The following is a 27662-nucleotide window of genomic DNA, read 5'->3' as shown; positions in this document are numbered from 1 at the left end:
TATTTGTATTTTTCCTCATTTTTATTAAGGTGTAATGACAAATTGTATATGTTTACCATGTACAGTATGAAGTATATATTATGAAATGGTTAATCAGCCTAATTAACATATTCATCATTTCATAACTATCATTTTTTGTGGTGAGAACATTTAAGATCTACTCTCTTAGCAATTTTCACTAATATAGTACATTACTATTAGCTATAGCCACCATGCTGTGCAGATCTCCAGAACTTATTCCTGTCTAGCTGAAACTTTACACCTTTAACCAACTTCTCCCTGCAGCTCCTGGTAACCACCATCTACTCTTTGCTTCTACAAATTCAGGTTTTTCAGATTCCACATATAAGTGAGATGATACAGTATTTGTCTTTCTATGCCTGGCTTATTTCCTTAATATAATGTTCTCCAGGTACATCTAAGTTGTTGAAAATGACAGGATTTTCTTCTTTTTTACTTTAAAAGCTGACTAGAATCACATTGTGTGTGTGTTTATATATTACATTTTCTTTATTCATTCATCTCTCAATGGACACTTAGCTTGACTCAATACCTCAGCTATTGTGAATAGTGCTGCAGTGAACATAGGAGTGCAGGCATCTCTTTGGCATATTGATTTATCACATTTGCATTTGTACTAAGAGATAGGACTGCTGAATCTGATGGTAGTTCTGTTTTTAGTTTTTTGAGGAGCCTTCACACTCTTTTCCATAATATCTGTACTAATTTACATTCCTACAGACAGCACACACAGGTTCTCTTTTCTCCACATCCTCACCAATGCTTCTTATCTTTTGTCTTTTTGTTAATTGGCCATTCTAATAGGTGTGAAGTATTTCACTGTGGCTTTAATTTGCATTTCTCTGATGTTTAGTGATGTTGAGCATTTTTTCATATACCTGTTGGCCATTTGTATATTTTCTTTAGAGAAATGTCTGTTCAGATCATTTGCCCAGTTTTTAATCAGGTTATTTATTCTCCTACTTTTGAGTTGTATGAATTTTTTTTCCTATGTATTTTGGATTTTAACCCTTATCAGATGTATGGTTTGCAAATGTTTCTACTATTTCATAGGTTAAGTCTCTTCTTTGAGTCTTTTCTTTGCTGAGCAGAAGCTTTTTGATGCATTCTCATTTGTGTGGTTTTGCTTTTGTTGCCTGTGTTTTTAGAAAAAAAATCATTGCCCAGACTTGTGTCAAGGAGCTTTTTCCCTTTGTGTTGTTCCAGTAGTTTTACTCCACAGCCCCAGGCTTCAGGCTTGCCCCAGGAGGGGCTGGCCCCTACAGCCACAGACTCTAGGCCCCCATGACTCCAGATGAGATGAATTTTAAATTCATGGAGGAAAATAGTTTTCTCTTGTTTCCTCCTTCTCTTCTCTCTCTCTCACACAGACATACTGACACTCATACATACCAAAATAGGCAAAAAGAACACAAGTGTCTGTCTCCAAAAAAGCCAATTATAGTGTTGGACCATTAAAACCAAATCATAATTTTCATCTTGAGTTTTTTTTATGACCTTGTGTCTTTGTAGGTGATGAGGAATACTATTATATTTCAGGTATTTCCTTAAGGTAAAATTTTCAGCGGTATATTTATAAAGTGAGTAATTATTAAATCTATATTTATTGAGAATTTAAATGATCACACTTCAGAATGTTAGTTCCTATGAAATGTCCAGTAAAGGTGGTTTGCTCTTTTCTGTGAAATAGATGGTGCCTGGTGTGTGAGTACTGGGAGGGTCCAGATTCCCTTTGCCTGGCAGACTAGTTATGTGACCTCAGTGCATTTCCATAGTCTTCAATCTGCTCATACATAGGTTGAGCATGCTTTCCTAGATGAGCTTTCAGACGTGTCAGTGTGGACTCCTCTCTACTGTGGGAAGCTCTCTATGCACATGAAGGAAAGTGTGGGGTTCTTTGGTTGGGGATACAGCTCCTCACAGGACTCCATCCCATCTCCCCACTCTTCCCATGCTGACTTCTGAGATATGTCCTCCAAACCAGTGGAACATCAGAGATCACCATGTAAAATTCATTGTACCAGGTGATTTCTAAGATCCTTTCAAGTTTTAGTATGCTCTGGCACTATTATCTTGATATAAATTAAATGTCTAGGAAGTTGCACTTGATATCTCTCTAACACTTAGTATTGTCAGACTTCAAAAAATATTTGTAGCAAAATGGTAGGAGAATAGTATTTCATAGTAGGCTTACTTTGCATTCCTCTGGTGAATAATTGTTGATGATTTCTTCATATATTTATGGTGTATGTGTTTTCTCTTTGGTGAAATGCTTGCTTATGTTTTCTGAAAAATCTTTTATTGTATTGAGTATGCTTTTCTTATTTATTTTGAATTCTTTTAACAGTCAAGCCAAAAATCAAATCAAGGACCCAACACCTTTCACAATAGCATCAAAGAAAATTAAATATTTAGGAATATATTTAACGAAGGGGATGAGAGACATATTTAGGGAAAACTACAAAACACTGAGAAAAGAAACTGTAGAAGATCTAAACTGATGGAAATCCTTACCATGCTCATGGATTGGTAGAATCAATATTTATTCTTTATGCAAATCAAGTATCTATCTTCTCACAGATTATAACTTAATCTCCCACTTTCTTTGAAGTATCGTTTGATGAGCAGGTTTTTAATTATAATATAGTGAAATGCATCTGTCTTTTCTTCTATAGTCAATGCTGTTGGTGTCTTGTTTTACCTTACTCTGAGTATATATATTCATCTGTTTTCTAGGAAGATTTCTAAGGATTTGTTCTTGATATTTAACTCCTTAGTGTATCTTGAGTTTACTTTGTGTATGATGTAAGAATACAACTTCATTGTTTGCCTTTAGATAAGCATTTTTTCAATTCCATTTATTGAAGAATTTCTCTGTTTTACATTTTTTGACATGCCTTCTCTATTTTAAAGTTCCATCATACAAAATGTATAGGCCTGTTTACAAGCTCTTTATTCTGTTTATAGGTTAATTTCTCTATCCCTAGCCAATATCACACAGGATTAATTACTACAGCTTCAGCACAAATCTCAAAGTCTGGTAGAATAATTTTCCCTTCCCTGAATTTCTTCTTCGCAAATGTCTTAGATATTTTCGACCCTTCACTGGTCCATATAAATACCAAGTTCCTTGTAAAACTCACTCAGTATTTTAGTTGAAATTGCATTATCCATCAATTTGGGGAAGAATTGACATTGTTACAATATTAAGTCTTCCTAATCATAATGTGATTTAGCTCTTCATTGATTTAGATCTTCTTTAGCCTCTCTTAATGAAGTTTTGTGATTTTCCCTATAGAGGTAGAGCACATCTTTTGCTAAATTTATTATGGACTTTATATTCTCTGAGACTAACGTAAATACTTTTCTGAGTGTCACTCTGGTGATACCTTGATGAACTCCAGTTCCAGCTCCTGTGTCAGTTCTTCTAAGGACGGGGGTAGGAACAACCAGAGCAAAACACGGTGGGTCTTCTCCCCTCCTGGCTCCCACGCTGAGGGGGTGGCCGATGCCCAGACCAAGCAGCATCTCAGCCTGCCACCCCTACGCTGCTCCTTCCTTTCTTGGTGGTGCCCTGCAGTTCATCTCAGGGTCGGCCTCACTGTGGTCGCACAGGCTAGCTCAGCACTTGGTAAGAGTGAGAACGACTCGCATTTCCGTTTACGGTAAACGTACAGGGAACATTTGTGATGAAGATCATTTTGATGAGGAAACTGAGATTTACAGAGGTCAAGTGCGTGTCATTGTCACGCAGTTGGTGAGTGGCAGAGCCTTCTCAGAGTCCTCTCCTGCAGTGGACATCCCAGGGGGGCTTATCCTAGGGGGTTGTTGAGAAGTTTGGATGAGTTAGTGTTTGCAAAGTGCTTGTGACACACGTGGTGTGCAGTCAGTGGCAGGGGAGCTTTTTTGTCATCATCATCGTTGTCCCTCTGTACTGATCCCAACCACAAGTATCCCATTTAATAAGAGAAATGGGCTGTGGATCTAACCGTAGTACAAGGTGTAATTTTGGTGCTACATTAGAAGTTTAAAGTGTTTTGGTATTTAAGAATTATATTTACTTTTTCTTTGGAAATTGAAAGAAGGTATTTTGGAGAAAGTGGCAGTTGAACTGGGCTTTTATAAATAAATAAAATTTAAAAAGTAAGTTTAGTGTGAAGTAGATGATTTATAGTGGAGGCTGGTGTGATAAACGTCGTGAGACCAGGAAACAGGAAGACACACAATTTTTGCAATCATTCCTGTAAAACATAAGAATTTGAGTGTTTTTTTTTTTGGCTGTTAAATGTTATACCTAATATCTTCTTTCTATTTTAACTTCCAACTTTGGTTCTAGAAGCTGTGTGTATCTGTATGTGTAAAGAAGAGAGATTGATAAACTCTAGAAAATTGTTAAGGTCCCAAATAAACAGAATTTTTATAAATTCGTTTAAAAAATACACTATCATATTGGAATAGAATGCAGCAGAGAGATACTCTGATTATAGAGTAATTACAAGAAAGCAAGATGCCCAGTGTTAAGCCAATGGTAGACTTTCTTCTCCTGTTATGGGCTAGTACAGGAAGTCACGGAAGCGTGTTGAAGCTGGTAATTCCAAGTCAGAGGAGGATGATTAAAATGCCTATGCTGGTTGAATAGTTTAAAATGTCAAGGAATTTGAGGCAGCTGATCAATTTAATCAAGTGGCAGTTGCTTTAGGAAGGGTTGCCTCTTTGAAATAATCAATACATGCAACAAAGTAAGGGAGGGGACATGTTGTTATGTTTTTAATGTTGTCATGCATTTTAACTTTGAGTATCTTTGTGACTTGATATGTAGCCCTCAATTTTGAGTATTGTAATTATTGTTTAACAATTTTTTTTGTTAATCTTTGATTTGAATAGTATAGCTATTACTTTAATTTGTTGAGATTTTCAAAGTACAGTCCGTTCTTAATTTAGATTTTGCTGCATCTAAACATTGAATGCATTTTATGCATTATATGCAAACAATGCATTTTATGCATTATACAAAGCAATGAAGAAAAGTTATTCCATTGGAAAATTTACTTTTCAAGAATCTTCTCTGAAATATATTTATTTTACTAAAGTAGAAGTATCTGTTACTATATGAATTCTATTGGATATTTTTTGTGTTCCATAATACTGTCAATGGTTCTACCTAAAAAGTTTTAAGATTGTCAAGAACTGAGATTGTCTGTGATTTAGGATTTTATAGATTATTGTGCTAAAACAAAATACATAAAAAATACCCTGGCAATATGTTAAAGTCTCCTCTTTACACACACACTTTTGGTGTGCCCAGAAATGTAGTGATAAAAACATCTTCATCACAGTTTTATTTCTTAGGAACCTACAGCATGGCCACTATGTCTCTGTATTAGAATGTTTTGAATGCTTCCCTCCAACCATTCTTCTCAAAAATGTTGTTTTCCCATGTTCTCCTGGACAAATTATACTCTGTCAACAATTGGAAAGGGTCAAATCTGGCCATGATAGTGTGGACTTGGGTCTTCAGCTGCTGTTGGGACATAATCTCCAAGCAGGGGACTTAGGGCTTCTTGGAGCTAGGACTTGTGCTGTCTACCATGCAACCAAGTCTAGGCCTTGTGTTTGCCCCTGGAATCTTCAGGGAGTGAAGGGTTCCCTGACACTGTCAACCAACCCCCAACGAAGCCACGTGACGTCTCACTTGTATTTAATATGTCCCACAAGAGCTTAGCTTCAAATAATAGGTATTAAATGACCATGTAGTGAAAGTTCTCTACCCTAAATATCTAGGGATTCTTCATGTGACTGATCTCATGGCATCAATATCAAGTGTTAAAAGTCTTTGGTGTGGTCAGCCTTAAGCAAGGATATATGGAGATACATTAGAAATGATCAAGGAAACTTGTAATAATTTTTTTAAAAATCCAAGCACATGTCATCTGGCTCTAGAGTCCAGAGCACCTCCAGTCAAGAGCCTAGGCAAAGCACCCTGAAAAGCCACCCCAGGTGAGGAAGCACCACTCACGTGAATTGGGTTTCCAAGAGATTTTCTAATGCTGCCCATTAAATACAAGCAGATCTGAGGATCTCCAGATGTCTTAGCAAGTCCCCTGATATGAAAGTGAATAAGACAAACAAACAAAAAAGGAAAAAAGCAAATTGGGAGAAACAGACTCCATAAGAGGAGCAAAGAAGCAACCGTTAGCTTCCCCAGAGTCACAGGAGAGAAACCACTGGGTCTATTAAGCAAGAGCAGATTTGTCTTAAGTAGAAGAGGGAGAATATGACTCAAATAACCAAGAGATCAGTTAGAAATTGAAAAGATGAGTGTTGACATTCAAACTTAAAAGCATCTCACTGGAAAGGTGAGAAGGTAAAGTAGAGGAAACCTGATTAGAGCAAAAGGACAAAGGGATGAAAGCAAGGGAAGGTCAGAGGAGATGTCCAGTCCTAGCAGGACCATTGCCTATAGAGTGGGAACTCTAGAGGGGTTAGGGAGTGGAGAGAAAAGCACAACCAAAGAAGGAAGGGCAGAGAATGCCCCAGAAGACCCATGATTGCCCACCTCGATGAGTGAAGTGGAGCATACACACCCACTTACTAGGGGAAATTTTAAGTACTAGAAGCAGAGAGAAATGCCAACAATTCTGGGTGCTGGGTCTAGGGGAAAGGATTCGAACAAAGAACCCAGGAGTGGTGGAAGCCCAGGGATTGATGCCCTCACTTGTCTTGGGGAGAATTATTTCCAATCTAGACTTTTTCACTTGGACAAACATTAGTTGGTATCAAGGCAAAAATAGACATTTAAACATTTAGAAATCATCTAAGAAAATATCTCCCAAGAACCTTTCCTTAAGAGGCTATTGGAAAATGTCTTTTGCCAAAAAGAGGAAGTAAATCAAGACAGAGGAAGACAGAGGGGGCAGGCACCGCCTGAGGGCCCAGTGACTGTCCTGAACCGACTCTTCCTGAGAACCACGGCAGACCAGGCCAGACAGAAGACACAGGTGGCTCCCGTGGGCACCAGAGGTGTTCGCTTGTAAGAGGAGGGCACCAGAAAGACTTGATTAGGAGTTAAGGGTAAGTTCGTGGTGAGTACTTAGGAAAACATGGGAGCACACAGACACAATTATGAAGCGCAGAGAGGAAAATCTGTGCAGGTAAGGAACATGGTGCAGTGTGTGAGTCACCTGTCAAGAGTATTTTCAAAGTGATGGTAAACATCACCTAACAGCCTAACATAACACCCAGCATAATGTCGCAGGGCAGTGTGCGAGAGGTGGGCTTGGTCACAGTGTACACCTGCCTGTCCTCCGAGGTGGGAATCTGAGAGATCTGACAGTTCATAGCCGAGACGCATTGTTTGTGCAGGGATCTGGAGGCAGATGACAAAAGGAAAGGCTCTGAGAGCTGAACTCCTTTCCCTGGGGGAGCTGGAAATACGATGGGGTGGTGTTTGGGGAGCGTTTCTCATAACAAGCCCTGTCGAGCTATCTGACCCTTAAACTCTGTGCTTGTCTAATGTCGATGAGCACATAGATTACATGTTTTAAAGTCTGCGCTTCCTGTTGTTCATCTTGACGGCTCGTAATTGCAGCCTGCCCGACCACAAGCAGTCTGGAGCCAGCTGCAGAGCCCCCTCGGGCCCTAAGCGGCACAGAGAAATGCTTCCTGGAACCCGGAGAACTCAGGTCCTTTGGGTGGCAGGGGAGCGGGGGAGGAAAATGCAGTTCCCCAGTTTACCTTTGGAACAAGAGCGCATTAAAGCTCTTCAGCTTCCCCTCCCTCCTCCCTCCCTCTGGGAATAAGCACATTTGGTGACTGACAAAATGCTGGTTCCTTGACGTTGATGGCTTCCCAGGGATCCTCAAGGTTGTTGCAAGGGGGTCCGTGTGAACGAAAGCGGTAAACACAGCTGCTTTAACTTCTGTATATGGAACTGGATAGCATACATGTATGTTTCTTACAAACAGAACTGTTTGGGAGGGCTCCGAAGGAACTGTAGCTGCTGGCAGCCCTGGCGGCCACTAGGGATTGACCTGTGCTCAGGGCCGTGGGACTCAGCTCTGTGCTCTGCGGGCACCACACTCTGCCGGCCACAGCTGGTCCTCCCCTGGGTGCGGGTAGGGGATGACATAGCCACGTCTTCACAGAGCCATTGGTACAAACAGGAGCAAAAGGAACATTGGTAATAAAATACAAATCAACAAGGACCAAATTTGCCTCAAAATTATCTATGCCCACTCTCTAGGTTTTATTTGTATGATCAAAATTTTTATATTGCAGATCACTATTTTCTAATATTTAAAAAAAGTTAAAAGGAGAAACAATATAGAGCAAAAACTGTAACCCAAGCAGCTTTTTTCATACATTGAGAATTCGAATAACCCTAGTTACAGTATATCATCTGTGGAGAAGCACTGACAGACATCAGGCTGGAATGTTCTTTCCCACCTCATCATTTGGAAACCAACAAAAGAACAAAAGAAAGGAGGAGGAGAAAGGACAGAGGGACAAAGGAAACAAACACAATCTGGCTTTCTTTAGCCTCAAACGCAAACGTTTCAAACAGGTTATTTTATATCCAATTTTCATTATTATAGGATATGTTATTAAATTTCAATCTATCTCTTTGCTATAATCAGTCTAAAGAACCAAACATAGGTGATAGATCATTCTGGGATTTTTCAGGCACATACTGATTTGTGTTCAGTACATAACTAAAGTAAATTAAACAACACACACCCTTGTTAAAGTGGAAAGGAAGATTCTTTTTCATATATCCTGAATATTAATAAAGATAAAGTTAATGAACTTTGCAACACAACCGGTCATTCCTACAGCCACACTCCCCAGGAGCTGCTGACGGCCGTGAGACTTATTTCTTATTTCTTAGTTTAGTTGCTCCATTTTTGCTTTGGTCATTGAGTTTAGCAAACTTCTGCTCTGCACACCCCATGTCCATGGCAGACCCATCCTGGGCTGTGGCGCCCATGGAGGCCTCCCGATGGAGCCTGGGTGCTGGTGAGGAGTCCACAGTGACAAAGGTGCGCTGAGCCCTGTGAGAGCCAGGAGAGGGCCCCAGCCCAACACGGGGCCCCTAGAGCTTCCTGGAGGAGTTTTTCTGGAACCTTCACCACTTCTGTGAATCATGAGCTTATCAACATTCATCTATAGAATGTTATTTTCTCTGTACTTAGAATTTTTTCTTATTATTTTTTTTTTACTTCAATGACTCTAAAAGACAGAAAGCCTAAGAAGAAAGAGACATTATTGAGGATTTTGACAGAAAAATATTTTAAAGAAATGTCATCAAAGCACTAGGTGCCCCAGTTGAGCAGCAGACCTGGGTTTATGTGTCTCTTGGTGTGAGCCATCTGGTCCAGGATGGTCCACACACACACTTTCCATCCTGGGCAGGAATTAAACGCCTCTGGCACGGAGTGTGACCTGGGGTCCCCGCTCACTGGCACGGATGGAAACAGATCCATCTGGGTGCTTTGCTGGTGTGCCCGACATGACTGCTGTGTGCTGCCTGGACCAGCTGCGGGGTGCTTTAGTCACAAGGCCACTAGGAATAGGAAACCGGTCACTCAAAGGCAGTCATTTCCCTTCCGATGTGCTCTGTTGGAGTAAGACGAGAGGGAGCCTGTGGACGCAGTGGCCCCTGAGCTCCAGGAAGGTCTGTCCAGCCCCTCTAGCATCTGGCGCACAGATCTTTTGAGGAAGAGCAGGACGGCTATGTTCCTGGGACTGGCGCGAATGCCTGCTTCCCTTGAGCACTAGCCGTCGCTCCATGGTCTCTGAGTTTATATAAACTATGACTGCATATTCCACTTCGAGGTAGTAAGTCCTATAGTTTTGTTACTTCCATATGAATTAATTCTTTCTTTAATCATCCTCAGTCACTTTCAAATGCTAGGGGACTACTGGGCAGCAGCATTCCACGGTGAAAACAGGACTCAGGCTTTACTGACCACTGGGCCTTAAATCTCAGGGCTCATCTACGAAGTCAGAGAATGATTTCTGACCCATTTTCTCCACAAGGAGATTATGGGATTCATGGATTATGAAAATCAGTTGAAAATAATGTGTAAAATGATTTTGAAGAATGTTAATATGCTATTTTTAATGTTCTCTAGTGCTAGAAAAATAACCTACATAAAATAGTTTTTACCTAATAAATTATTTTTCATTTATTTATTCATTTGACATACATTTGTTGAGCATCTACGATGTTCCAGGAATAGTTCTGGACTCTTGTGATTCAGAAATAAATCAGACAGCAAAGTTTCTGCCTTTCCGGAGTGTAGTTTCCAGCAGGAAGAGGCAAAAGATGAGTCCGTACACAGATACGTGATGGAGGAGCAAAAACTCATCACTGAACTTCATCAAAATCAAAACCTTTGCTCTACAAAATACCTGTTGAGACGATGAAAAGACGAGGAGCAAACTGGAAAAAATATTGCCTTCCACACATTCAACAACAAAAAAACTCGTATCTAGAAGATGCAATGAACTCTCAAAATTAAACAGTTTGAAAACATTCAGTGGGAAAATGGACAAAAGACATCTTTTGGTGAGACATATGTCTTCACCAAACAGGAAGAGCAGATGTCAGATAAGTACATGAAAAGACGCACAATTCCACCAGCCAGTAGGGAAAGGCAAGCTAAAACCACAGTGAGCTCTCACTACATACCTAGGCTAGCTAAAATTAAAAAGCAGTGACAACACCACATTCTGAGGAAGATGCAGAGAAATTGCATCACTCATACGTGGATGGTGGAAGTGTAAGATGATACAGCTACTACCGAAACCAATTTGACATTTTGGTTAAAACCTAGACATATAATCATCATGTGACCCAGCTAATCGTACTCTCAGATATTAATCCCAGAGAAATGGAAATTTATATTCACAGAAAACCTGTACACAATGTCCACAGCAGTCTTATTCAGGGTAGCCAAAAACTGGAACTGCCCAGCTGTCCTTGAGAGGACGGGTAGTTAAACTGTGGTCCAGCTGTGCCAGGGAATACTACTCAGCAATTAAGAAGAATAAACGACTCACACACAGCCACCCAGATGAATCTCGGAGAATTATGCTGAGTGAGAACAACCAATCTGCAAAGTTTGCACAGTGCATGCTTCCATTTATAGAACATTCTTGAAATGACAGAATGCTAGGAACAGATGAGAAGCTGCCAGGGTGATGGGGTGGGGGGATGTCTGGGGAAGGCGAGGCGGCTCCTCGGGTGCCGTGTGCTCTGTGTGTGGCTGGGGTGGTGGATGCTCACACCTGCACGTGGGATGGAACTGCACAGAATCAAACCCGCACTCACAAGTGAACATCAGACCAGGACCTGTGCACAAGAGCGGATCAGTGGGTGTCGGTCTGTGGCCATCTTGTGCTGTAGTTTTGCATGGCGTTGCTGCTATAGGACTCTGAGACAGAGTGCACGGCATCTCTGTACAATTTTTTTCCAACTGCACATGAATCTACAATTAATCTCAGTTTAAAACAAAAAAAAAGTGTAATATAATTTCAGGTAATGGAAGTGCCTGCAAGAAAAGCCCAGTAATTCTCATGGAGAGACTGGAGAAAGGGGGAGGGGGAGGCCCACTAGAGCTTCAGCAGAGGACAGAGTGTGGCTGAGGAAGCCGATGGGCTCCCACCTGGCTGGTGGGGTTTGTGTTTTGCAACTTAGCTGCCTGCTAAACACTCCACTCAGGAGCTCATCCTGTGGATTCCATTATAATTATCACAAGCAGCATGTGTGACAGGGAACTGTAAGTGCCCAGAGCCGCAGGTGCACATTCCTTCCTACGGTACCTGGATACCTGGGAGAAGGCAACACTTGGTAATCAGGTCACTAGTGGAACTCACACATTGATGAACTGTTCTGTGAATCTTTACACAGTGAGATACTTTGTTAAAAGTGTAAGAGAGGTGTATACATATATATATATATATATATGTACACACACACACACACACACACACACAGGCTTTTAGTAAGAAGCCTCACATACCTTTAATGGGCATTTAGCCAGTAATCCATTACTCCATGGCATAAATCTGTGGTCCTCAACCCCCAGGCTGCAGACTGGGCCTCACAGCTTCTCTGTCCCCCGCACCCCTACCTGTCTGTGGAAAAATTATTTTCCATGAAACTTAGGAACCAGAGGGGGAGCACAGCAGGAGGTGGGTGGTGGGTGAGTGAAGCTTCGTCTGTATTGACAGCCACTCCCCATCGCTTGCATCTCCACCGAGCTCTGCCCACCTCAAACATGGAAAACTTGTCTTCCATGAAACTGGTCCCTGGTGCCAAAAAGGTTGGGGACCGCTGTCATAAATGACTCCCAGATGAACGTGCATCTTGCAGTAGAGGTATTGTTGCCTCTAGCGGTTACTGTAGCTTCCTTTCCCCCAAGGGGGTCTCGGTTGTGAGAGGGTCTGTGTTCGCTCTTCCTGTACCTGCTGGCAGAAGGGCAGACACTGTGACACATGGACAGGTGGCCTCTGTGGATGGCCACAAGCCCTGCACATCCCACCTAGGGATGAAAAGGCAGTTCTCAACCGCCTGGTTTGTGATTATGTGCCTGGAGAATAGAGCCCATTCCAAATAAAGCCTGTCATTTTGTCCACAAAATGTCTTTTTTTCCAGATATTTATCACTTTAACAAAAAAATCTGTCCTTTCCCTGACAGATTTTAGTCATGCCTGTGGTGGAGGGACGGCAGCCTGCTCCTGGCTGCTCTTGTGAGCCCTGAGCAGTAGGAAAGACACTTTTCCCACAACAATCAGGGGTCTTATGATGAATCTGTCGAACGTTATAGTGAGCTTAAAGTGACAGAGGTGGACTACTAGAACAGCAAGGCATTGTATAAATTAGTAATATTTACAAAAGCAAAATATAATGACTTTTTAGTAAAGTATTGGCAATATATCAGCTAGAGTGGCTTTGATCATTAACATCCAATCCTACTACTATATTCTCAATCACTTGTTTTGCTTGATATTGGATCATTTATAAGATTTATTGAAATTTGTCTATTTGGTTCTCTTCATATGGTGAGAATTAACTTGCATTTTAATCAAATCACTATACTGAATACCATCTAAACCATTCTTAGTCAATTTAGTAATATCTCAGAATAGATTCAAACAACTGTGCCCACTATATAAATATTAATCATATTAGTAGGATTCTTATAAATAAATCCTGGTTAAAATACTGTATTTGGATGTTGCTTTATAGGTACAACAAATAAAATATTTTAAATTACAACTTAAGATGTTGCATTTTGTTTTTCTTCATCATTGGCACATAACATGCTCTTGTAAGACCTTTTCAGTGGAAATGACCACAGTATTTTTTCCTGTCATTTGAACTGAAGAGAACAAAATAAAATAAAAACACACATGTCAGCCTATTGATGATACAAGCCAGGGGTGGGTAACCTGTGGCCTTCAGACCACATGTGGCCTTTTAGGTCCTTAAGTGTGGCCTTTCAACTGGATGCAGTTGGCCTAGAAGGCCTCACATGACCTTCAGGCCGCAGGTCCCCCAGCCCCGGGTAAGCTATGTGATGTATGTACGGATACATTATATATGCTTCTCTACCTAGTCTCTGAATATTTTATATTGTCTTAATAATTTCTAGATTCAGTCACAAAAATAACTTTTTCACCTAGTTGTGTAAGAATATGTTTACAGTTTTGTGTAATTTTTTACATTACAAGCAATAGCTCATTTAGTTTTCTGAAGGGGTTTTCTATACAGAAATATTCATCAGAAGTTCCTTGGTTATGACACCAGACACTGTCTCAGGCTCCTGTGCCCCGGCTACACTGCCCTGGCCATTGCCAGGATGCGAACACGTCCCTCAGGTTGGGTTTCTGTGTCACTGTGAACATCAGTCTCACTGTTCTGTCTTTTTACCCTTCTCTAGAGTGAACACGTCCGGTGGAAGAGGAAAAAAAATGTAGTTCTGAATCCAGTCAAGTGTTTGAATCTCTCAAATCATCAACAAAATTCCCCAAGAAAGTTCCAGTTGGCCCCACCGATGCATGGAGATCCAAGGAGCCCGTGAAGGTAATGATTCTACGTCATTCTGCATCGCGTTCTAAGCTTTCCATGCAGACAAAGGTTTTGCACATTTACTTTAAAAATATGTTACTTTGAAAAAGCATGAAAATACGTTGTGAATGGAGGGGTTTTATTTGATTAAAGAATATAAAATTTCTTGATTTTAATAAGCAAATTCAATATAAAGGTAGAATTTGTGATCTGTTGTTAAACATAGACTCAAGTAGCCTTCTGTTATCCATTACAACATTACCCCCAAATAATTTTGTAACCACATGAATGGGTCTTGTTCGCCCTTCAGCAGTTGTACAGAAGCTCCTTATACAAAGCTCCTTTAAGACAAGATCCCTATTTCCACTGTGAGTTCTAGCTGGCGACACTTTATGTTTAAGGAACTGAGCAGGTCTTTCCTCAGGGCCTCAGTTGCCCTGCCTGGGGTTCCCCTAGGTGTGTGTCAGTTACTGTTGACAGATCTCCCTCCGTGCCACTGTGGACCTTGAGAGCCTGCTCCTTGCACACTTCAGGACATGGCTGCTGCTTTTTAAGAAGAAACGAATTGTAGTAAAATACACATGTGAAAAAATTGACCATTTTCAGAGTTTAAGTGTTCAATGCAGTGGTACTAAGCATGTTCCCATAGCTACGCAACCATCACACCATCCATCTCCACAACTTTTTTATCACCCCAAAATCAAAACTCTAGCCATTAATCAGAAACTCCCACTTCTCCTCCATCCCCTGTCAACCACCTTCTACTTTCTGCCTCTGTGAATTTGACCACTGTCGGTCCCTCCTATGCGTGAGCTCGTGTAGTATTTGTCCTATTTTTTTTTTTTTTTTTTTGAGACAGAGTCTCACTTTGTTGCCCAGGCTAGAGTGAGTGCCGTGGCATCAGCCTGGCTCACAGCAACCTCAATCTCCGGGGCTCAGCGATCCTACTGCCTCAGCCTCCCGAGTAGCTGGGACTACAGGCATGTGCCACCATGCCCGGCTAATTTTTTTAATATATATTTTTAGTTGGTCAATTAATTTATTTCTATTTTTGGTAGAGACGGGGTCTCGCTCAGGCTGGTTTCGAACTCCTGACCTTGAGCAATCCGCCCACCTCGGCCTCCCAAAGTGCTAGGATTACAGGCGTGAGCCACCACGCCCGGCCTAGTATTTGTCCTTTGGTGACTTGTCTGTTTCACTCAGCCGTGTCCCCAGGTCCGTCTGAGCTGCGCCTGCACCAGAATCTCCCTCCTTTTAGCCTGTTCCCCAATTCCCTGCACATCTGTCAGTGGACCCCTGTGCACCGCCATTTCCGACTCTGTGAACAATGTGCTCTGACTTGGGTGCAGAAATGTCTGTTTGAGGCCCTGCTTGCAAGTCTCCTGGGTGTGAACCCAGAAGTGGAATTGCTGGATTACATGGTGATTCATGTGATATCTTTAATTTTTTGAGGAAACACTATACCGTTTTCCATAGTGGCAGCACTATTTGACAATCACACTGATAGTATACAGGGGTTCCAATTTCTCCACGTTGATGCCAACACTGATTGTTTTCTGTGTGTTGTTTTATCTTTTTAATAACCATTCTAATATATATGAAGAGGTATTGTTGTGATTTTGATTTGTATTTCCCTAATGATTAATGATATTGGATATTTTTGCATGCTTATTATCCGTTTGCATATCTTCTTTGGAGAAATGTCTACTTATGTCTTTTGCCTTAATCAGGTTGTTTTTTTGTCATTGAGTTGTAGGAACTCTTTATATATTATGGATTTTAACCCCTGATCATATATATGATTTTCAACTATCTTTCCCTATTTCATGGATTGCCTTTCACCCTGTTGATAGTGTCTTTTGATGCACAGAAGTTTGGGGATTTTTTTATTTGATGTCATCCAGTTAATTTAGTTTTTCTTTTGGTGCTTATGCTTTTGGTATCAAAAAATCATCTCCAAATCCAGTGTTATAAAGCTTATTCTCTATATTTTCTTCTTAGATTTTTACAGTTTTGGCTCCTATGTTTAGGTTGTTGACCCATTTGGAGTTGTTTTTTCAATAGGTTTCAGGTGTGGGTTCAGCTTAAAACTCAGCATTTTGAAAGCTCTTGTTCTGTAGCAGTAATTATTTTGGTAGAATGCCAGCAGTAGCAAGATGTTCCACGTAATCTCTGCCATTAAAGATAAACTGCTCTGGAATCCCAGAGTTCACTGTTCATAATGAGAGACCAGAAGATGCCACAGCTTAGAGACTTAGGCAGTGTGGGCATCCTCTACGACCACACTCCATGCTAACCCTTACAGAGACTCCAGTTGGTGATTCATCCGCCATGTGTGTTAGTCTTTGTATAAAGAGACTTCTCACTGGTAGAACCTTGGGTAACCACGAACTCTCCAGCAGAGAGGAGTGGCTGCTAGTCCCATGTGAGAGGTCAGTAAGGAGCTCAAGCAACTGGACAAGATAATCAAAAGTTAGCCTTAGAAATGATACGATAAAAAATGTACTCAGAGAAAAGCCTTTGTGCACCACTACCCTTTTCCATCACAGGTACCAAAGAATAATGTGTATTTATTGATTTGTCTCAGTCGCTCATTCTTTCTACGATGTTGAATACCTGTTTTGTGTCAGGGGCTGCTCTGGTCTCTGGAAGCATAAAAGTAAATGAGACACAGCCCTTGCCCTCAGACACGTAAGGCACTGAGCAGGCCTGCAGCACAGTGAGGACTGTGTGCAGACTACTGTGAGCCTTCTCCTCTAGCAAAATGCTGTGTTTTACTCCTTTCTGTGTTCCTGGGCTGGGCATGTTTCTGGAACCCCCCATAGGTGCACAGGCACACCTCACAGAACAGCAGACGTCTGTGTGTAATGAGCAGGTGGGCACAGAGGAGATCCTGACTATGACCAGAGAAATCAAAGAGGTCTTTGCAGAGGATGCAACCCCAGAACTGGGTCTTTAAAGATTAGTTCATTAGATGAATAGCTCTGGAAGTGACTTACTAGACAGAAGATAGATACGAAACCTGGGACCAGGAGGGATGGAGGCATGGGCATGGAATATGGGTCAGTTGGCATGGACAGCTGCATATTAGGACAAAAGGCTTGGCTCCTGGTGGCATAGGTTTGGTGTCTGTAAAATGTAAATGGGTGAGGTGTTGCTTCCGTGGTCCGCAGGAGACAGATGTTGCACGAATCTTTTCATTACCCTGCAGTCGGAGCATGTTAAACAAGTGCTCCACACTAAGAATCTGCACTCCTTCTCCCAACCCTGCAGCTTGAACACTAGCTCCTTTCACTCCCCTGCCCCTCCAGTGTCCAGTGTGCTGCATTCCACTTTCTGGATTCCAGTTTTGTGGCCAAGGTGCAGTTTGTCAATGCGTAGGTGGCGAGGATGGTAGGGCCAGTCCAACCCTTTAGATTACAACTCAAAACCAGAAGCGCTCAGACGGAGGGCCCTTCGCACTCACTGCGTTGCTGAGCGGCTGTTGGTACGACCCCCGAGCCCCACTGCGGATGGAGCCGCGCTCAGTTGTGCCTCCCCTGCAGCTCACCCCCACTGTGTGTCATCTGTCCAGGGCAGCTGCCTCCTTAGCATCTCCACTTAGGAAGGACTTTAGGGCTTGATTTTATGGAAGAAATAAAAATGCCCTGGCACAAAATTTAGATTTAGGGCATTTTTTTGTCCTCGTGTGTCCCAATTAGCCAGTGTGATTGCTGAGCCATGGGCACCTGTGGCGCCTCTGCAGCTGGTGCTCTAGGAAATCCAATTTCCCCTGAACCGGAGCCCAAAGAGAAAATCACACCCTGCATCCAATTTCCATGCTAAAGACTTTACTTAAAATAAAATCAATATCTGTTTCCCAAAAAACTACATGAATTGTGTTCTGAATGGTGACTATTTTAAAGGAAAGTGTATCAAGTGTCCAGAAGGAGAAATCTGCTCAGATAGCTCTGAGTCTCTTTCTTTGACCCTTTGAAAAAAATGTATTTAAAAGCAGCTAACCAATGTCACTAGGTTTAGTTCTGGAACTGCCAAAAACTACTTGCCTTCAGGCAAATCCCTTCGAAGTCTTAGTTTCTTTTTCTGTGAAACAGGGATAAATGGGCTAGAAAAAGGTTGAATCAGATGGATCACATGAACCTAATATAAACTACAAAAGATGATGGTCGTGTTTAAACATGTATTAAGCATCTAGTCCATACCAGGCTTGGTTCTAAAAGTGCTATTCAACACATCTCAGTTCCTCCTCGGAAAACCCCTTGCTTTTGGTGCCACTCGTGTCTATACCGTGATTCATATTTTAAATTAGAGGAAACTAATGCACAGAGAAGTCAGCTATTTGTCCAGCGTTACACAGTAAAGGGCGCAGGTGGGCCTCACACCTCAGTGGGCATTTTAACTTCCAAGCCGTGGTTGTTAACTGTGAACTCCCTGTACCATCTCTACTGAACCATATGCAGATATCACACATTATTCCCTTGTGCCTGCTCCATAAATATTTACAACACATACTACTTTTGTGCATATATAATGAATTGTGCGTATAACACGCACAGAATTTGTAACACTGCTAGGTTGCTGCTAAATCGAATTATTGTGCTTCACAGCGCGATACTCTTAACACAACTTTATAGTTGATCATCCTCACACGTCTTTTCCCAGAAAACAACCAAGCGATTTTGATTATGCTTTGCAAAGACCATCTCTAACTCATGAAAGAATGCCTTTTAATTGTTTTCATAGTGACTCTTTTGCATCACTTCAATAGTAATTTTTATGATTTTGTTACTCTTCATTATAACATTTATCATAGGGTAAAGTTATAAAATATTATGAATAGTTAAAAATAAATACAGTTGTTTGATTTTTCTGGATGTAGTTTAGGAAAGAGTAGAAATTTACGTTTCTCATGACTAGTATTTTCCAGTCACGGCAATCACTCTTTTGGAAAGTAGGATACAAAATTGCTACTCCCTATCCTCCTATCCTGGAATGTGGTAGAAACTGCAAGTCATGAGATTTCTTTCCTCCCAACTGAAGACAATTAACTACAGCCAGGGGGCATTTTGACTGAAGCAAGGTTTGGGAAGAAGATGAGGTCCTTTGGGACCATGGACCCCTCAGGGGGCTCAGACCAAGAGGCAGTCCGATATTGTATAGGGATTTAGACACCAGGAATCCACCTGGGAGGACAGGAGGCAAGAGATCACCAGATAAGAGCTTCTTGTTGCTTTGCTGAGGGTCCTGCTGCAGTGAGGGGCAGGCAGTCTCACAAGCCAACTTTGGCCTGCGATGCACAACTCACAGCTCTTGCCAGAGACTGTGTGAGCCCCAGAGCTCCCAACAGGGCCTAATGCCCCACTGGGCCCTGAAAGCTTCAGGCTGAGTTAGATTGTCCACACGTGAATTGCAGAGCTTGAATGCCCTTCTGTCATTTCCCCTGGAGTAGAATTAGGAAACCTAAACCTGAAGATGCCAAGAAAGTGCAACATTTTGCTGAAATTGCACATCCAAATTCAGAAAAACCTCAAGCAGCTGTATCAGTTACTGACCTCATCAGAATTGATTTATAAGTAGTTTTTTTCAGGGGGAAAAGATACTGGAGTGTGATAAAGTTATCCCTGAGATGTACCTTAACTTTCTCAAAAAATGAAAAGCAGAAAAGCTTACCCAGCAGGGACTGGGTGGAGGATGTCTCCCTTAGCACCGAATCTCTGCCTTTAGTAAGCTCGAAACCCGGGCTTTGACACAACTCACGGTTTACTCCTGGAGGCCCCACTCCTCGAAGGAGGTACTCTCACAAATTCCCTGGAAACACTTTTTCTTCTAAAAATACGTGGCTGGTAAGAAATTTGTGTCCTGCAGCCTTTGCTGGGAAACTGTGTGGTGGTTTAAGCCAAGTGCTGACTTTGTTTACTGTTGCCATATTTCCTCCTTAATGATTATTTGCATCCTTTCCTTGGGTTTTAATTTTTGTTTGACAAAAAGATTATGTACTATCTTATTCATAATGATACACTGTTAGGATGTTTGGAAAAGCACATTCTGCTTAAATAACTAGTAGTATCTTCCATTTAAGCTTTTCATAGCTAATGCTCTTTGTCGGTTATGTCAGTGATCCCTTTTATAAGTAGTTGGTCACATTTTATCAAAAAAGTAATGTGTTACATTTTTAAATTTTCTTCCAAAAAAGAGAATTGTGTAACTTGACTCAGTATGCCAAGCCTTGTACAATGTGTCTCCCTAAGAACATTAATGTTTAGTGATGTACAGTTCTCCTCACTCCTACAGGAGAATTCTCCTGCAGCCCCACACCACAGAAGGTTCTAAAATGGCCATTGCAGGTACATTTTGGAGGAGGAGGAAACAATTATCCTCTGGTGTGCCATTTTCATTTAGCCTTATGGACATATTCTAATTTGACTAGGATAAAAATAGTGTTAGCCCTTATCTCATAGGTAGCTTTCATAAATAATTAAATCCACATCACAAGTTATAGGAACATAAAAAAATTAAATGCAATGTAAAATTTGTAGGTGGCAATTAATAGAAATTGACCAAATCATAATGAACAACTAGGTTTTGGTGAGAGGTGTTAAATTTTAAACATGGATAATATAGAAAAGAAATGCATAACTCTTCCTTAGTCAAAAGGACTTTCAAAGCAATGTAAAAAGATGGAAATTTTAGTGCAGGCATTGTTTTAACATTGTATTGATAAACAAACACGAAACAACTCCGTTAGAATATAGCAGAAGTAAGTAGACAGTGATTTATTAGCATATTAAATTTAACAAATAAAAATGTTAACTAAAAATTGGGAAAGGATACAGAAAGAAAAGACATTTCAGTGAAGATCCAAATGGATTTCGCATCGGGAAAGGAGCTCAGACTTGTTACGTTCTGACTTCTGCTGGAGCTTCTCGTCATAGCCTTGCTGGCCTCTCAGTGGGCCAGGTCCGCAGGTTGACAGTGACCGCGGAGGGGAGCGTGGGCTCTACACAGTGATTAGCAGTGTCAGGGAAACCTAGAAAGGATATAGCCTCCATAGTAGTCATTCCGCTTCTAGATGCTTAGCATGGAAGTGTTCCCACAGAAGCAGCGATGTCTGCAAAGCTGTAGGGAGCACAGCAGCCAGCAGTGCTGCAGCCCAGACCGTGACCTCCAGCAGCACCTGCAGGGTCCATGCCCACCTCACCCCAACCTGCTCCATGGCCTTGGAGAAGCTATTGGATCTCTGTGTGCCTTGGTTACCTTTTTATGTGTTTCAGGAATAGTCATAGTATGTATACCTCAGAAGGTTGTAGTGAGGATTGAATGAATTAAAATGGCATTTGTCACATTTTTGTATTAGAAGTGTTGGCTATTTTGACATTCACTACAATGTGATCTTGTTATGAGAGCAGGATTTTGGAAATAACTAATATTCATCCATAGGAGACTGGTTAAATAAATGATGCTGTATTCATGTAATGGGACACTATGAATTTATTGTTTTAATGAATAGGATTATGTAAACCTAGCCCAAGATATGTTGTGAAACACAACATAGCAGGGTGCAAACTGTGTATGTAGTGTTACATCAGATGTCTGCATGCAGATGCCTGTCAGGACACTGGGCTTAGGGGAGGACGTGGGAGACGGCGTCTCCGAGGGAACAGCTACACGCCTGAGGAGACAGTCAACCTCTTTTCATAGTGTATGTTTTGATGACTTAAGCATGTTGTGTCATGTATATGTGTATGACTCTTTAAATTTAACTATTTATATTCACCACACGTTGGTGGAGAGACTGTGTGCAAGCCAGTGTGTTGAACCCACAAAGGGTGCCCAAGAGACACCAGGTGACAGTGGCCCTGGAGCAGCCAAGGGTCCCACGGTGAGTCAGGGTTGCAGCCTGGCGACGCCAACAGGACAGACCAGTGGAAGCTCCACAGGAAAGGAATGGGTAGAATCGCATCGTTGGCGCCAGAGGTCCCAGACCCTTGGAAGGAAGAAAGCTGGCCTGGAGACCCAAGCATTTCAGTTGAGTTTGAAAGAGGAGTGGGGAGAGAATCTTCCACCCGCACGAGCAAAGGCAGCGAGGCAGGAAAACATAGGTCCTGTTTGGGAAAGAGGCAATTTGTCTGATTTCTGGTGCGTGCACCATATAACTGAAAAAGCAGAAGACAGGAAAATTGGGACAGTTAGTTGCTAGGAACATATTTTAAATGTTTTTCTTGGTCTCTTTAAAAAAAATTTAAATATGAGGGCAGGAGTGAGCAGAAGAGAATTCCATCCCCAGGATATGGGTCCTTCATTCTCTTTCTCTAATGCCATGTCTCATGAGCAGTGGGGGACTTTGACGATGCCCTCTGAATTATTCGATGCACTTGCAGAAGTGGGTTTTGTCCCCTGCACTGCTTTGCTTTGCGGGGATGCCCCTCCTGGAGTCTGTCCTGCCAGGCCTGCTCAGGAGGGGTTGCCGCTGCAGCCCCTGAGGCAAGAGCAGGCGGCAGTCGCAGGCATGCAGCCTGCCTGCTGGGAGCCTGCTCAGGAACTGTGTCTGCCATGCACAACTCTCCTTAGTGCTAATGGGGGTTTCTTGCATAAATCTTACATTCAGGAAGGTAAGAAGAAAACCAGTTTCCTTTTATCCTCATAAGTTTTCTGTTCCAAGCCCCATTCTTCAAGTTGGGGGCTGGCTTTGGTGTATTATTAGCTGCCTCCCATGTAAACTGCCAGCGCTCTTCATTTACATAGAAATGGACCATAAACAGGGTTCTGAACTCCTGTGTTTAAGCCCCCAACTTGTGCTGTCATCCTTGCAAGCACAGATATCCAATTAGTGCAACTGATCCAACAAATTTCCATGTGTCAGTTGTACCTGCTGTGAATGTCATTCTGTTCGGTGATAACAGGGCTTGCATCCCAAAATAGAGGTAGGGGGTAGAGACATAGGAACACGGAGTCCTTATTGTAGCTGAATTATTTTTAAAGTGACTACAGACACCAGTCCTTTTTAAAGTCCCAGCCTATCTATGAAACTGGGGTGTGTAGGGAGGAAGGCACATTCCTTGTCCCACAGTTGCCATTCCCACCCCAGGTCTGTGAAATGTGGGTCCACTAATATCGATGTAAATATTTAGAAAAGAGCTAGAGTAGTTTTAAAGAAGATATATGAAATGCTAAACTAGGCTTAATTTCACCCTACACCTAAAATGGGAGACTCCAGCATTTTTCAAAGCCTCTTGAGTAGGTTTTTTGTTATTTTGAATGTATGTCATTTGCCCATCATATCATAAAACAATCAGAGCTCTCAAGTGTCTATTGTTGGGAGTTAGGAAGTGTTGGTGGGAGATTTGCATTTGCAACATGATGCATTCCTAAGTTTGCCATGATAACTTCAGGTACATCTAGTTCTGACAGAGAGTGACGATGACAAATGTGGTGTACTCTGACATAGAGACCTTAATTGCAATTTAAATTATGGAACCATGTGTAGACAAGTATTGACTGTCTTCTCATTATTCATCTCCATACATATGTGGATAACATGGCAGTGCATAAGAACTCATATCTGAGTAAGACAAGTTAGGGTAATAGGAGATATATGTATGTTAACAGACAAAGAAATAATAAAGCCACCACTTTAAAAAGTTTCTCTGGGAAGTCACAAGAAGGGAGCCACAGAGGCCTTAAGTGAGACAGAGAGCAGTCAGGGGGCCACGCAGGCATGGGAGACCACGGAGTCATTCTGCAGGTGCCTGTCTCAGGGGAGTGGGACAGAGAGGAGGGAAGGGGGGGGGGGGGCGGGCAGGCTAGAGGCTATCATAACGGGAAATTACCTGGTATTTATGAACATGGAATGACCTAATCAATCTAACAAACTCCTTACTTACCTCACTTGAAACTCATAACAAACATGGTAAGTGGTCACCATGATTATTCCCGCTTGTAAAATGAGAGCTGAGGAGCAGAGACACCAGCTCTGCTTTCAAGAATGCAGGCTTAATGGCCTCGGGAGCAGGACGCCAGGCACAGGTGTGAGACGAGTGACAACAACAGGGTGGAGATGCAGTGGAAGCTCAGGGAAGTTCTCTTCTGATCACTGATCTTGATAAAGCAGCAAGCAGGGTCATGGACAGAGAAGGGAGAGAGAGGAGGGATCAAAGCCTGGACCAGAGAGAAGACTAGAGAGAGCAAAGGCAGGAGGAGGCCAGGAAGGCGAGTGGACAAGAAGCGCCACAGACGTCTGGGCTCAGGTCGGGCTCTGAAATCCACGCTGCGCTGAGGGCCCAGCTACAAGCAGATGGAGGGGTCCATGTTCCCCCAGCCATGACTTCCAGGAGAGACAGTCAAGGCCAGGCGTCCTCAAACTATGACCCTCGGGCCACATGCGGGTGTTTTTGCCCATTGATTTTTTTATTTCAAAATAAGATATGTGCAGTGTGCATAGGAATTTATTCATAGTTTTTTTTTAAACTATAGTCCGGCCCTCCAACGATCTGAGGGACAGTGAAATGGCCCCTGTTTAAAAAGGTTTGAGGACCCCTGGTCAAGGCAGTTTGTGGGGTAGGCGGGCAGGGGCAAGTCTCTAGGCTTATGACCCACCCAGCTGCAGTGACTCTGGAGGATGTGCGGATGGTGAGAAGGAGTAGAGGCCAGAGCCAGGAGTGGGTTTCGGGGCATCACGTGCAGTTCCTGGAGGGACCATGAGGCAGGCAGCAGGCAGGGGACGAGTGGCCCAGGCATCTGGAGGCCTGGGGTTTGGAAGGATCTGTGACAGGGCAGAGATCTCCAGGAATATTTCAGAAGTGGTTTTGGAGACCATAACTGTTGACCATGAGCTGAAATCCTACAGAAAGAAGGCTGAAGCCCCTGGGTTGGGGCCATGTCAGGGGTCGCTTTGTGTCCGGATGAGCTGAGACTCAAAGCTGAAGGCATTTAGGTGAACGGAGGGACCAGGAGCATGTGTGCCACGTCCGGTGCTGCAGGTACCAGCAAGGGCTGCTGGGGATGTGTTGGGAAGAGCCTGCTTCCAGGCAGGTGGAGGAGAGCCCCGAGGGGAGGAGACTGGGATGTGGTCATGAGGCCTGAGGCTATTACCCTGATGGTTTCTAGACTGCAGAGGCTGGGTCTTCAGTGAGGCTGCGGAGGATGAGTCAGCAGCGATCTCCTGGGGACCGCCCTGACAGAGGCTCCTCAGCCTCACGGCTGGCAGGACTGGGAATGCCAGGCAGGGGCACCCTTTGTGTAATTCTGAGGCCCTTCTTTATTTCTGCCAATAGCAATAATTGATAATAAAATAATATGCAATTTTATGGGATTCCCATTGTAATTTACCACTAATTGGAGGCAATAGAACAGCGTTTCTGGAAAATACATGAATTAGTGTGACTAAATTTAATATATATTAATATGTAGCATTGCAGCTCAGAGTACAGACATAATATAATTGCATAGGATTAATAAAATGTGATCTGTGTCACACAGGTTATTTTAAACTGTTTGCCATTTTAGGTGTTCTCCAGAGAGTGACATAAAGATGCAATACAGGTGTCCCTCACCTTATGATGGGTGACATTTCAATAAACTCATCCTAAGCTGAAAATACTGTAGGTTGGAAATGCATGATATATATCTAACCTACAAAGCATTATAGCTTATGTAGCTTTCCTTAGGCGTGCTCAGAACACTTACTGTAGCCAACGGCTGGGCAAGCTCACCTGGCAACGCCGGACACTGTGGCATACCGGCCATCCATGCTCTCACCACGTGGCTGGCTGCCTGGTATCCCGAGAGTGTCTCTGGGTCTCTACTGAGCGCTTAGCGCGTTCACACCATCACAGTCAAACATCGTAAGTCAGGGACTATCTGTGCTGTGTATCACCTTGAAAACAGAACTCGACACGTAAGAGTGACTTAAATGTCATTTGATAAAGAGCTAGAGGTGTGGAGAGAAGCTGCAGAATTATTCCTTTTGAGAACTTCACTACATTTATGCTACAATCTCGCTGGAAGGGAAGAAATTTTCTGTAGAGAACGTTTGAGTTCAAATGTACTGTCATTGATGGGTAAAACAGGAAGATGGTTGTTATTAAAGATTTTGGCTAAATACAGCTACAAATGTCTGGCTTTGAAACCATCTGCTTAAACTGCAAGATAGAAGTACTAGGATCCCTTCTCCTCTTTCCGGAAAATCCATAATGAAACCAGAGAATATCGCCTCCAGTGAGTGAGCAGAGCAAAGGTCTCCTCAAGCTAGCAACAGAGGCAGGAAAGAGACATTCCCCAAATCCCCGCTGCCCGAGGGGCTGAGACAGAGGATTTTTCTGATGTTTTGTCATTTGATAAAAGAATATCTTTGTGAAACTAAATTAATAGCATAATCCAATTTGCAATTAATTCCAATTCACCTTGCAAAGCATTGAGAAGCTTTTCCAGGGACCGCTCTGAACAGAGCAGGGTACGGCAGGGACTCCCGTCTTCCCCTCCAGGAACGGCAAGTCCAGAAGCTGAACCTCCTACAGGTAATAAGGCCTTTTGTTTCAATACTGCATTTTATGTTGGCCTTGCAGGTGACCTTGACAAAATCCCAATGAGCCAATTTCATAGTCTTTATCAACTTCCATTGAATATTAAGTTTATACCATATAATTTAACCCCCACCTTTCTTCAAAGCTTTAATTCAATTCAAAAGATAAGGTTACCACAAACAAAATTGTTAATGTACCAGTAATATATTTTTATATTCACTTTCTATGTAAAAATTTTTGTAGGACAAAATCTTAAGCAGTTTGTAACTTTACATAAATATATTTTTACAAACAAGCACATCTTTCCAGAAAAAAGGCCGCATAATGCAAACCATGTTGTTATTCACCATGGCTTGTCCTATTTCCCTTATTTCCTTAATTGTGTGTTCCTATTTTTTCTTTCTAAGCACATTAGATTTACTATGAAAATAGTATCAATAATAGAAGTTTCACAAATAAAATAGAAATCGGTTAATCATAAATAGGTTTTTACCTGAAATTGATGTAATTACTGGTGAAATAAAAAAATAGATATCTCCACCTAATAGAAATGCTTTTATCTCAGATTTTCAAATAAGCACCTCCAAAATGACCAGCCCTCAGCAATGATTCAATCTTCAGGAATTGACAGGAAGTAAAATATCAATAGTTTTACCAAAATATCACTTTCTAATTTTCTACGAATAGAGGTTGAGTGACTTTATTTATGAGAGTGCATTACAATTCCCATTCAGAACTTTATAATGTGAATAATAAATTCATTTGTCATTAATTTTGCTGCCTGAATACCACACAGCTGCAAGTGATAAAAACACAACACGTTGCTACCTCAGGTCACATCTAGGGCAGAGGACACCCCAGGGTGGCCAAGTCATTCCTGTCCCAGGCAGAGTGTCACCTTGACTCCACGGAGGACAGACTGTGCCCAGATTCCAGGTTTGGAAGGTTCCTGTGCATGGCTTGATTCTGTCCCTTCCTAGCTCCAACTTTTCCATCCCGTAGCCAAGGGAAAAAAAATCAGTGACAGTTGTTATACGGATACATGG

At 42.1% G+C, this 27662-nt stretch overlaps 1 protein-coding gene across 10 annotated transcripts in view; it reads left to right on the top strand.

The window, feature by feature from the left end:
• Nucleotides 1-27662, top strand: part of MYT1L (myelin transcription factor 1 like) — a 462697-nt gene that overhangs the window by 228678 nt on the left and 206357 nt on the right. For all 10 annotated transcript variants that reach the window (XM_076000516.1, XM_020288690.2, XM_076000518.1 and 7 more), the window contains exon 4: nucleotides 13971-14113. The gene's annotated coding sequence lies outside the window, so the exon portion shown is untranslated. The remainder of the gene's footprint in view (nucleotides 1-13970; nucleotides 14114-27662) is intronic.

Source organism: Microcebus murinus, chromosome 3, assembly GCF_040939455.1.
Source record: "Microcebus murinus isolate Inina chromosome 3, M.murinus_Inina_mat1.0, whole genome shotgun sequence".
NCBI lineage: Eukaryota > Metazoa > Chordata > Mammalia > Primates > Cheirogaleidae > Microcebus > Microcebus murinus.
The sequence above is the reverse complement of the archived record's forward strand: the minus strand, read 5'-3'. Positions and strand labels throughout refer to the sequence as shown.